Source organism: Epinephelus fuscoguttatus, linkage group LG4 (assembly GCF_011397635.1).
Source record: "Epinephelus fuscoguttatus linkage group LG4, E.fuscoguttatus.final_Chr_v1".
Classification (NCBI taxonomy): Eukaryota; Metazoa; Chordata; class Actinopteri; order Perciformes; family Serranidae; genus Epinephelus; species Epinephelus fuscoguttatus.
This window is the reverse complement of record NC_064755.1, coordinates 29,411,583-29,423,531: the sequence shown is the minus strand read 5'-3', so window position 1 is coordinate 29,423,531 and position 11,949 is coordinate 29,411,583.

The following is an 11,949-nucleotide window of genomic DNA, read 5'->3' as shown; positions in this document are numbered from 1 at the left end:
GAAGACAGCAAACAACTGAATTAAAACTAGGTGCTGTTGGTGGTTGAGGTGGTGAAGATGAGATGAGAAGAGGATGTGGAAAAGATGGAGAAGTGCTGATGATATGGATGAGTAGAGGAGTCTCCGTTCATCTCCTGGATTCTAGATACGATGGCTGGAGGTTAACGGGATGGAAGAGGGCACAACGATTCTGCCTAAAGTGACAGCTCACAGCAGCAGAGGAGAGAGCAGATTTAAAATATTGCAGTAGCATCCTGATTGGCTGATAGAGATCGTAGCGAAGTTTGATTGGATAACTAGAAGAGTGAAGCCCATTGACAGTCGATTAGAGGAAGCAGTGGGAGTGGGAGGGAGAGAAATGTGAATGGATGAGCACAAAGAAAGTCTTCCTGATTGAACTTACGCTGAGCTTCATTTACTGTAAGTCCTGGGTATGAATATTCAAAGCTATGAGTTTATGGCCTATAGAGTGCTTCGGGAATGAATCCTAAAATCGGGAAATGAGTTGGCACTTTTGCACTTTGGGTCCTTCATCTCAAAATCAATAAGTTATTTTTAATGGGTTTTTGGTTAGATGCCTGAAACAAGGTCTGTGGTTAACATAAGCTTAAAAGATTTACATGTTCTCTTATGACCTAAAAAACCCAGTAATTTGTTACACTACTTGTTATGCTACTTTCCCATTACTCCCCATAAAATTGGTAATTGTGTATCTCCCCAGAATTCAGATGTGTGCCTCTGTTTGAATGTCTAGGTAATCACAGATGAGTGTAGCTGAGGCTAGATAGCTTCTATTTACCTGGGGGGGGTTCTGTTGCCTGTGACCAGTATTTTCCCAAGGCTCTGCCTGAAAGACAGAGTCACTCATGGAGCAACATTTCATCCACAACATATCCAGCCACAAGTTTCATGACTTCTTTGTAGCAGCTGTCCAAGATTAAAATCTAGTTTTGGTTGTTAAGCTAGTGTAGGGCTACAGCTTACCTCCACGGCTGAGGAGAGCTCACCTTTGGTGAGGTGTATTTCCTTGTTGTGTGGTCGATCCTAGTAGCCGAGTATTTCAGACCGGAGGTTTGAAGACATGTTTTTTGCAGTGGAAAGAGTTTTAGTCCGACTACCTGCAGCAACAGTCCAAGTCTGCTGCTGTTGTATTTCAAGTCAGTAGTGATGTGATAACAAAAGTAACGTTGCAACGCGTTGTTTGGTTTTGGAGTAACTGTAATATTATTACTGAAATTTATTTGGTAATTAGTGACACTACTCGTCACTGGAAAAAGTAATATCATTACTACTGCCCAACACTGGTGGTTGGCGACATTCCACCTCATCAAGCTAAACACAAACACTTTTGCTGCCTTCCATGTACGTCAGAAGTTGGAACGGGGATAGATGTTGCACCTAAATTGACTGTGTTTCAGTCCAACAAGCTGGAAAACCAAGATGTTGTTTGCAATCTGCTTTAGACAGGTTAGCCATTTTTAGCAATACCAGTTGATATAATTGCATTATGCTGCATTTTGTGCATACAAAAACTGTGGCAACATGTCTATGGATAAAAATTAAACAGCTCTATGTGTGACACACAATAAGACAGACGTGCTAATAAACAGCATATTACTGCAGATTTCACTACTGTTAAAGTGCTGAGCAGCCATCTTGGATTAAAGACGCTAACAAGCTCTGTAGAGTCACAGTTTAGAGTGTCGCATGTTAATTATCTGTGGATTCATCACTACAAGCAACCCCTTTACAGTTTAAACACATTAAACCATAGTTGGCTATTTTTTCCATGCATGCACTTGTCCAGCTGATTCCAGCACTATAATACTGAAGGCTGCTTTTGACTGCAATGTTTTGGCTGCAGGGACTTTCCAGAGATGAAAGCTTGTGCTACTGACCTTGTGTGACCATTAGGGCTGGTGCTGGAGCCCACTTACAGTAAGTTCTGTATGGGGAGGGGGAATCAATAAAGAAATACAGTGCTGTTATTGCTCTTTGCTCCGAGATCACCACTGACCTTTTAGGCTTCCTGATATTTAGGAACTGCAACTTGTCTGGTGAACACAAACATCCTGTTAAAAACAGAAAATGCCAAGGTGTCTCTTTAAGCATCACCTTTTCTCCAGACTGAGGTATTTATTCATCCATCCATGGAAATAAGACCAAAACAAACATCTGTTCAGTGCAGTAGGTTTTGTTTTGGACACTGATTTTGGGGTATTCCTGTGTTATGTATTTTTCAGCTGCAGCTACTGTGCATGTCGGAACAGGTAAGCTAACACTGCCGTCACAGGAGGAGCACCTGATTTTGTCTTCTAGGATCTCGAGTGAAATTATGCATGCGAGTTTTGGCACTTTGAACATGTTTGAGCAATTTTCATTTTTGTCAGGGAGTTGTTTACATCCAGATCTGACGACATCTGGAGTTTTGATGAGGAAAAAAATCCTTTGTTTGCATGCTCAGATTTCTGCTCAGAGTATTGGACAGGTGTTTCTAAGGAACCGGTCTGTTCTGCTTATTGGCCACACTCTGCACACACACGTGTAAGTCCCTGATGGTTGTCCTCAGGCCTGGTGAATCTCACATAGAGCAGACAGTAATGAGAAAAAGGATAACTGTGTTCCATCAACAGCTGAGCCCTGCAGCTCCTGTCAGCATTAAATGCACATATATAGCCGCTGGCCACGCAGTTGCTAAGGAAGTGTCGGTATCCAAGCAGGAGTTGGCAGGGAAACATCCCCAAAGTTGATTCAAGAGATTGGATGCCGCTGGAGTTGATTTCGAGCTGCATCCATATTTCATTTATGTATAGTAGCTCTCTGAAGGGAAAGAGGAAAATTACCTGGGCATCTGTAAAAAGGCTGCGGTGTAAAGTGTAGCAGGTCCAAAATAAACTCTGGGAACGTCATTATCGGCTTGTGGACATGAAAAAACAACGTTAGTGGTGGGACAGGACAGTAGTGAGAGTTATGGCTCTGAAAGCTCCAGGCTCAGACTGTATTAACAGGTTTCTACATTAATCTTGGGTCTGCGGGGCCTCCAGCAGGCCAGAGGCAGGAAAAATAGTGACCACCATGACGATGTTGTTTCCACACCTGATAACTGATCTCCAGTTAAAAGCTGTCAAAATAAGACATGTTGCAGAAGTGCACTGTAAAACATCAGACAGGGAAACACAAACTCCTCTGACTAGAAATTATGATTAGAATGAATGCACCGCTGAGATTTCATTAATCTCATTAAATTAAGTTTCTAAGAATAAAGTCATTAGACTTTATTCTTCCCAGGATGCATCTTTTTGGGGTTAATGCTTCTGAGATAAATTAAAATGTGTTGTTTACAATGGTGTAAATCAAATTTCTTAACTCAGCAAAACAGTGGGCTTCCTGAGGTAGTTTAGGACCACTTCTATTTTTGGCTTATAGTGTTTTACTCTGTTACCCAGCAATTAATCATAAGTATTTTCTAGGGCTGACATGATTCCTTGAGAAACTCGGGTAACTTAATGACTAAAATTTAATTCCACCTATCTCTATACAACACATTGTTTCACACAGATGATTATTACTGTCACACAACGTGTTTGCACTGTGGACAGGCAACATGATGACATGGAATTGCAAAATGGAAGAAGCAAAGAGAAAACACAGGCCAGAGAAAACAACAAAGTGTCTTATGTTTGTGATCCTGTTGAGCTGAAGCAAAATGAAAACTCTGCAGTGCATCCAGTGCTGGCAACCTGCAGCTCCAAAGCGCATGCAGCTCTTGAGCCCCTCTCCAATGGCTCCCTGTGTCTCTGACCAAAAATTAGGCTTCATGGAAATGAATCATTTTTATTTTTGAACATTTTAATTTTAATTTATCATTGTTGTGGTTCTTGGAATTCTTACATTATCCAATTGTAAAAATATTTAACCTATAGGCCCACAAATTTAAAAAAACATTTTAACATTTCATCAACTAAAGTGTGAGTCATAGCTTTGTCTACGGCCTGGCGCCTTTTGTCTATATTTTGCTGAACTTCAAGAGCAGTGGCTTGTCTTGAGTCTCCTATGGATTCAAAATCCAGACAGGAAAAGTCTTGGAGGAAAATATTAAATTTAATAGTGCATAGACAGATCACTGCAAGGTACCAAATATTCCTAAACACCTTACAGCAGAGCCACCCAATGGTAAAACATAATAATGATTACACTTATTAGTAATGTTGATAAGCTAATTCAGACTTAATAAGGCTTTGTTACCTTTATTTATTTTTTTTAACTCAATTTTTATTTATTTTGTCAACAACAGTACATTATATATCCATACAATTATCTTCCTTTCCAGCTGTATCCAAATACAGTTATACATATTCAAGTGTTAGTCAGATGCTTAAAATATTAAATGTCCACTCCAAGAAGACAAAGAGACAACAGCAACCATCACAGCAAGGATACAAACAAGTAAAAAAAAAAAAAAAAAAAGGAAAAGGGAGGATGCAGTATGGAGCAAAAGTCAAACAGAGGGGTCAAGCAGCAATTCTCATTGCATTGACAAAGGGATAACAGAGCTCCATCGAACAGCAGAAATGGATCTTTGGAGTCTTAATGAGTATGTAATTTGCTCCATTTGATAAAGATCCCATACTTTTTGGATCCATATACTATAAGTGGGCGGATCTGGTTTCTGCCATCTAATGGTTATACTCTTTAATGCAGCTGTGAGCAATATATTCAACGAATATTTCTTGGCCTGCCCCTCCACTCCTTCAGGAATCACTCCCAATAATGCCACTATAGGTTCCCGTGAAATATCTTGTTGGAAAATCACTTCAAGGGCATCAAATACCTCTCTCCAATAAGCACCTAATTTAGGACAGGACCAGAATATATGAGTGTGGGTAGCAATATGTGCTCCACAGTTCCTCCAACATGAACTTGAATGAGCTGGGCCCATCTTGGCTACTATTTCTGGTGTCCTAAAAAATCTAGGTGTTACCTTTATTAAGGCTCAAATATATTTTATGGCTCCAGACAGATTTAACTTATTTTTTTGGACCAAAAATTACTCTTCTGGTAGTAAAGGTTGCTGACCCCTGGTGCGATGTAAAGCCAAACTAGCCTTCCACAATAGCACGATGTCAATGCCTGAGTGTCTCAGCAGAAATCATCCAGTCTATGCATCCAGTCCATGAAGCTGACCTGAAACAAGGTTAACATTAACATAGCATATAACGTAAATCAGTGTTATTGTGATTGCTGTTGAGATGAAGGTCCCTAAGCGCTGAAGGCTGCACTGACTGAATTTGAACTGCTACAAGCCCTATCTGAAGGTCTGTCCCCGCAGTTGGCATCCACTTTCCTCCCAGCAAAGTAGTCCTCAAGTGACATGGAGTGAGACAATTACTATGATAGTCTCTCTTTCTGTCACGCATGCCAGACACACACACACACACACACACACACACACACACACACACACACGGGAGACCTCTTATTTTCTCTTTTGTATATTTACTTTTGCTCTTCAATAAAAGTAGGCTATTTCTTACCTGAATACCCGATTAATCAGTGGAATAATTGGTAGCATACTCGATTATAAAAAGAACTGATAGCTGCAGCCCTGGTATTTTCACAAATGCAATCACTGATTGATCCCTGATAGTTTCATCATTTTCCTTGTGAAAGTGTCCATCCTTTTTTTTTTTAAATTTATTTTTAGGGCTTTTTGCGTTTATTATATTGCAGCTGGAAAGAGACAGAACAACAGGTACTGAGAGAGGGGGAACAACTGGCAATAAAGGGCCACAGGTTGGTACTGCGCCTGTGCCACTGCAAAGGCCTAAACCTAGTTGGCCAAACATCCTGCCAGGTGAGCTGAAGTCACCCAGATGTAAGGTTCTATTCTGAGGTTGTATTTGTTGAGTCTCTTTTGCTGTTGAGTCGATTACCATTATTTTTCCTTTGTTTTGTCTTGGTTTCTGTTTTTGGTGAGTGTATATTTTAGGACTTCCTTGAAAACAAATGATACACCTGGAGGGGTTTATCCTGATATAAAACAACTAAAGAAAAATCATAATCAGAAGTTGCTGTGTGTCCTTAATACACGCTAAGTCATTTCATGGTTATTTCCTGCGATAATCTCAAAAAAACAGTTCTATCCGTGATGATGGTAAGTATTCACTTCAGTCCCTAACCCCATAAACCTCTAAGTTAACAAACACTCACATGTTTTTATTGTAGCGCTGGTACAAGTGTCTCTAACAAGGACAGCCAACGCTGTGAGGACTTTGTGGGAAATGAAGAACAGACCCTTTGTACTGAGAGTGTGTAAGTGGAACGCAGTGTGGCCTGAACTGAACATGTTTAGTTCATTGTACTTAGTTAAGCTTTCTTTACACTTTGTTTGGATAAATAATGAATCACTTTGCTGATGTGAATAGTTTTGTTCATTAGGCTACAGTACAAAGACTCATAATCACAGACCATGTAATGTGTTCCTTTTGTGTGTGTAATTACATTACTAAATGCACTTTACTACGTACATCAATGAATGAACACAGCAGAGTTCATACGACTGCAGCGTTCAGCACTGATTTTGACTGTCTTCAGTTCAGCTGTAATGTTCAGTCTGTTGCTGTTTGAAGCTGTTCAGTTTTACAAAAGCAAGGCAGCCGACAAGCGCTGTGCTTAAAGGTGGTTTCAGACAGCGAGCAGGTGCCATCACAATCGGCAACAAAAGCTCCTAGCTAACTCTGATAACTGCTGTTTTTTTTCTTTTTTTTCTTTTTGGTAGTATAATCTCATCACAGAGCGAAATAGAGCAGGTTGTAGCTTAATATAGAGGAAATTGTTGTTAATAAGACATGATTAATATAACAAGTTTTGCTTTAAAAATGTTTGGAAATTGTCTGGATTAACAAACTAACCTTACTTACTCCAATACCACTTCTCTTCACTGATCTGTTCGTTCTCTGCTGGTGAAGAATTGTATAAAAATTAAAATAGAGATATTACAAATTAGCGATAAAGTCGCAACCTTGCAAGATGCAGTCACACAATTTTACATGTGTATAGTTGAGGTCAAAATGAAGGTCAAGTTTGAAGATGGGTGTGGTCCATGCAAGGGCGTTGGAAGTAGGGAAAGGGCCATTGGCCACTGACTTTAAGCCCCTGGCTAACATTCGCTTTAAATTACAAATCGTTTGTTTTGACTGGAGTGATCTCATCACAAGATGGTCTCTAGTTCCTGCAGTTTTTTTTAATTAAGCTTTTGACCAGGATGTAATGAACCTTTTATCACTGCTAAGGTTCACAGCGGTGCTTTCAGTCTCAAGTGAGGGGAGCCCCACTGCTAAAAACTCAAACTCAGTCTCACTCTGAAGTCATCGATATCTGGCGCTTGGACGGTGATTTGGGGTGTCAGACACTGATGAACAAAGCTGTCCTTTCACGTCGGAATGAAACGCAGTCAGTTGCCATTTTAGTTTTACAGCACTCGGTGGCTTCGGTGGAAACGTGGTGGGACAAGAACAAAAGTTAAGGCGAGGAACATCCGAGTGGGGCAGGTGGGAAGGGTGGTGAATGGGTCCAACAAACACTGACTTTGACCTGGGAAAGTAATGTTTGCGTTCCATAAGATTATAAAGCCAAACCCTGTTTTTTTCCTTAACTCAACCACATTAGGAAAAAAAAAGTCAATTTGCGGTGTTGTATCAACGTAGTGCATTTATTTTGAAAGAGACTGTATGTAAATGTTAAATTTCCTGTGAAAACAGAAGTGTATTTTGAAAGAAGACAATGCATGTAACAGGCAGAACTTGACACAGCGTCCCAGAACATCAACAACCAACACACCCATCCTGCACGTCATCTCTGGACGTGGAAAGTCCATGACCAAACGTCAATATGTGACGAGGTCAGAGTGAGAACGTGTTTCAAAAACTGCTGAGTCATTCATTGCTAAAGGTGAATCAGTGTCAGTTTGAAGATTTGTTGTTCCAAGCTCTGAACGCCTCTGTTTTTCCTCAGTTTAACCATCTCACAATATTTTACAGTGCACCGGCCCACAATGCCTCAATCCACAAATCATTATTCATTTTAAAAAATCTTTTAAATCCCACATTTCCACCTTCCAAGGCTCCCAGACCAGAAAATGTGTCTGGCCTGGACCAATAACCACAGATCTCTGTGCTTGTGCTGCACACACAACAACAGTCCTCTAACAGAAGAACTGGCTCAGACCTGTTTGAATTAAACTAAACAGTGATGTCTTGTCACGCTGAATGTATAGCACACCTACAGCTACCGAGTGGATATGAGAAATCTACAGAGTTAAAGATGCATGTTCTCTCCGAGGTAAACGAAATCCCCAAATGAAACAGAGGAGGAGAGAAATTGTGTGTGACAGACAAATGGATCTTTCCCTCTCGGTGAATCAGATTTCTGGAGGAGGAGGAGGAGGAGGGGATGCATTGGTGGCTCCCCTGGCCTACTTTCCTCCATTCACCAGCCAGCACATCCTCCTGGGAACACTGGAGGTATACAGTATAAGGAGGCAGTTCAGCCACGCTTGGCTTGTCACCGCAAGACAGCAAAGAAATGGCTGCACTCAGGGGGGTTAGCAGGATGGGGGAGAGAGTCAGTCAGCACACTTACTGTACATACAGAGGGAGAAAGGGCAAAAAATGGTCCAGTCATTCCTTATTTCGATCTTTACACTCTCCATTTCCTCTCGCTCTACATCTTCGGTGTGTCTTATGTGTGTTTGCTCGCTGCTTGGTTAAACTCAGGCCCAGCAGATGTTTTCTGTTGTGCCTGAATTCCTGAAAGAAGAATAAAATATCAGATTGACATACATCTCTACACTCTTCCCTCCCACTCTTCCTCTCCTGCTCTCTCCTGTATCCCCAGGCTGCTGTCACTGGCTGAGCTACAGCAGGTAGACACCCGTAATTATTAAGGTGGAGGAAAACCTCACACTAAAGTGCCTACAGGTGTTTTTAATGCAGGGGAATGCACACAGAAACAAAGGAAAGGTAAAAACGAAACAGCACAGCGCAGTCTCAACACAGAAACACACTTCTAAAAGCTTTCTTATTTCAGATTAAGCATGTTAATACTCCTCTTTACGCCTCTTCCTATAGATTTGTCCAATTATTCCTCTTAACAGCGTCGGGGGCTTGTTGCTAGGTTACAGCCAGGTAAAGCACACCATTACCACAGGAGTTGCTGAGATGAAGATGTTTCCAAATAAAGACGATTCAGTACCTTCAAGCTTAAGAGTGTCAGTTCTATTGTCACCTTCCTCTACCCTCTCGTCTCTGCCAGCTTGGCCATGTGACAGACACAGACGGGCTCCCTAAGCCAGATGGAGATGCATGAATTCACAGATGATCTCATGTGAAAGCACGCTGATTTTAAATGGTGTATCAGTCAAATTCTTTGGGGGGTGAAATGTTTGCCATTTGCCTCACAAGGATGGTTTCTGCTTAAATATCTGTGTTGACGAGAACTATTTTCCAAAAGGTTTCGCCTCAGGATGAATACATGTTGAAGTTCTGGAAAACAGAATTATGAGTCAGGCTATCAAATGGAAAATTAAAGACAGCGAAGCCTATTCAGCGGCAGTGCAACCAAATGTGTGTGTGGTTCTGCTACAGGGCACGCAGGAGATGAGTCTTACCCGTCTACACCCAGTCTCACAGTTTTTGATCCTGGTCCCGGAGTCATACAGGGGGCAGGAAGCCGTGAGACATGATGGCATGTTTTTCCCCTGGGAGCTGGCTGATGCCCCCTGACAGATTGAGGCTGCATGGGTGTGTTCGACATCTTCCTGCGCGCATCTGTGTTTGTGTACGTCTGCGTGTGTCTTAGGGACGTTGCGTTTATCAGAATAATGGCAGGCAAATCGCACAGTTGGGGACAAAACCTCCACGGCTTTGTTTGTTTGTTCAAGCAAATTAAATAAGAATTCTAAAATAAATGAATCATAAAAAGCAATCATCAGTGTTTTGTGACTGATCCTCCTACTGCGATTTCTGCTCTATTTATCTTTTTAAAGTTGCCAAATAACTTTTAATTGCCTTTTTATGAGGGTGGGCCTAATCCGAACAGTTTATGTTCAGTCACTGAGTTTGTCTCTGATGCACACTATAAATTTACATCTAAATAAAGACAAGTTTTGGTTTTACAGGGAGTAACATGTTGGGACTACATCTTGTTTAACTGCAATTTTGGAACCCATCGACTATCAGTCTGATGACGACGGCCAGTATTTCAAATTTTGGTGTAGCCAGCGGATACCTAGGCCAAGACTTCCTCTTTCATGCACCGGCCATTGTTTACAGTCTAAAGATTCACAACCTGAGATGCTATATGAAGGGAGTCATGATGCTTTATCACTGTCGTTGTCCCGGATGTGGGAGGACATTGTTTGTTTGCTGCTTCTCCATCTGAATTCAATTCCTTAACTGTCTTAGTGTAGCCTAGCACTTCGGCTGGCCCTGTCTATTCTAAAGTTTTACCTCAACTGTATTCACACACTTCTGTGTGGATTCTGCTGTTTTGCTATAAACACAATTCTGCATAAGAGTGCTTCCAATACCAAAATCTTGTCCTGTTGCCTTGAGATTCTGCCTACGTATGCAGGTGCCTGTTCATAGAGACTAGCCAAACTGCAACTAGACACAGTGATTTTAAGGGTCCTGACACACCAATGTTGGGCTGTTGGAGAGCATCTGTCACCCAAGTTTTTGCGGTGTGTCCCGCACTGTTGGCACTGGTTGGCCCTTGATGGCTTTTTCTGGCTGATTCAGTGTGCAGAATTGTGTAGGAGCTGGCAGAGCCTATCGGTGAATGATGCCACTCTGATTGGCAGTTCAACTCAGTGCAGGTGAAGACAAATGGAGGTAAGAAAAGCAAACAGAGTCAAGATGGTGTAAGACTGAAAGAAACTTGTTATCTTATGTTAGGCTAGATGTTTTAGCCATTGACCTCTTGTGCAGAAACAGTTGGTGACTGTTTGTGTTATGTTAGGTAGCGACAAACAATCAATATTCTTTGCTCAGGCAACATTGAGTTGTGTTGTTAATGTGCTAGCTGGCTAACTAGTGTCCTAAACACATCTTCGTAGTCTTCCGGTTTCCCTTTGTGAATGACAAATACTGACAACCGCTGCCTGCTGCTATGGAGAGTTATTTCCTCTCGCCAGGGAGCAGAATATATGTGCTAGTTGGCCCTTGGCTGTAGTCTTTGCGTGTGTTCGGGTGGAACTTTCTGGCCAAGACACAAGTGAAATGGGGTGCTGCAACAGTTGGCCTTCATCACCACTAGTTCTTTGATGTTGGTTAAGTGTGACTGGGCCTTAAGTCTTGTCGTGGCTGTGAGGTTGCCAGGCAACCAGTGGAGACTCCAAGAAGTCACAATATGTCTGGATGCTGGTTTTAATGCTTAAAACTAAGTTTAATTGTCTCCTGACTCCTGCATACAATGCTACAGCTGAAACAGAAAATGAATGAGCAAATATTTTAGTAATCACCTAATATTTAGTAAAAATACCAAACGTTCACTAGTGTGTGATGATTTGCTGTTTTTCACTGGTTTTCATCATGGCGAGTTGAGTATTTTATGGTTTTGAACTGCTGGTTTGACAAAAGAAGCACTGAATGTTTTGACAGCCAATTTTCACTGTTTTCTTACAGACTGATTGATTGATTGATCAGTTGACAAAATTATGAGAAGATTATTTGACAAAATAAAAGTCCTCTGCTACTTTCATGTTTTTATTGGGGGGGACAAATGCACATAATCTACATATTGAGGGGGATGTGTCCGACTGTGTCCCTTCTGAAATCTGCACCTATGCCAGCAAGAGAGTACATAAGCACATGTCCCAAAATTCCACACTATTCTCTTACACGACACACTATGCATGTCAGAGTGAACACAAAAGAAGCGGCACAGTTG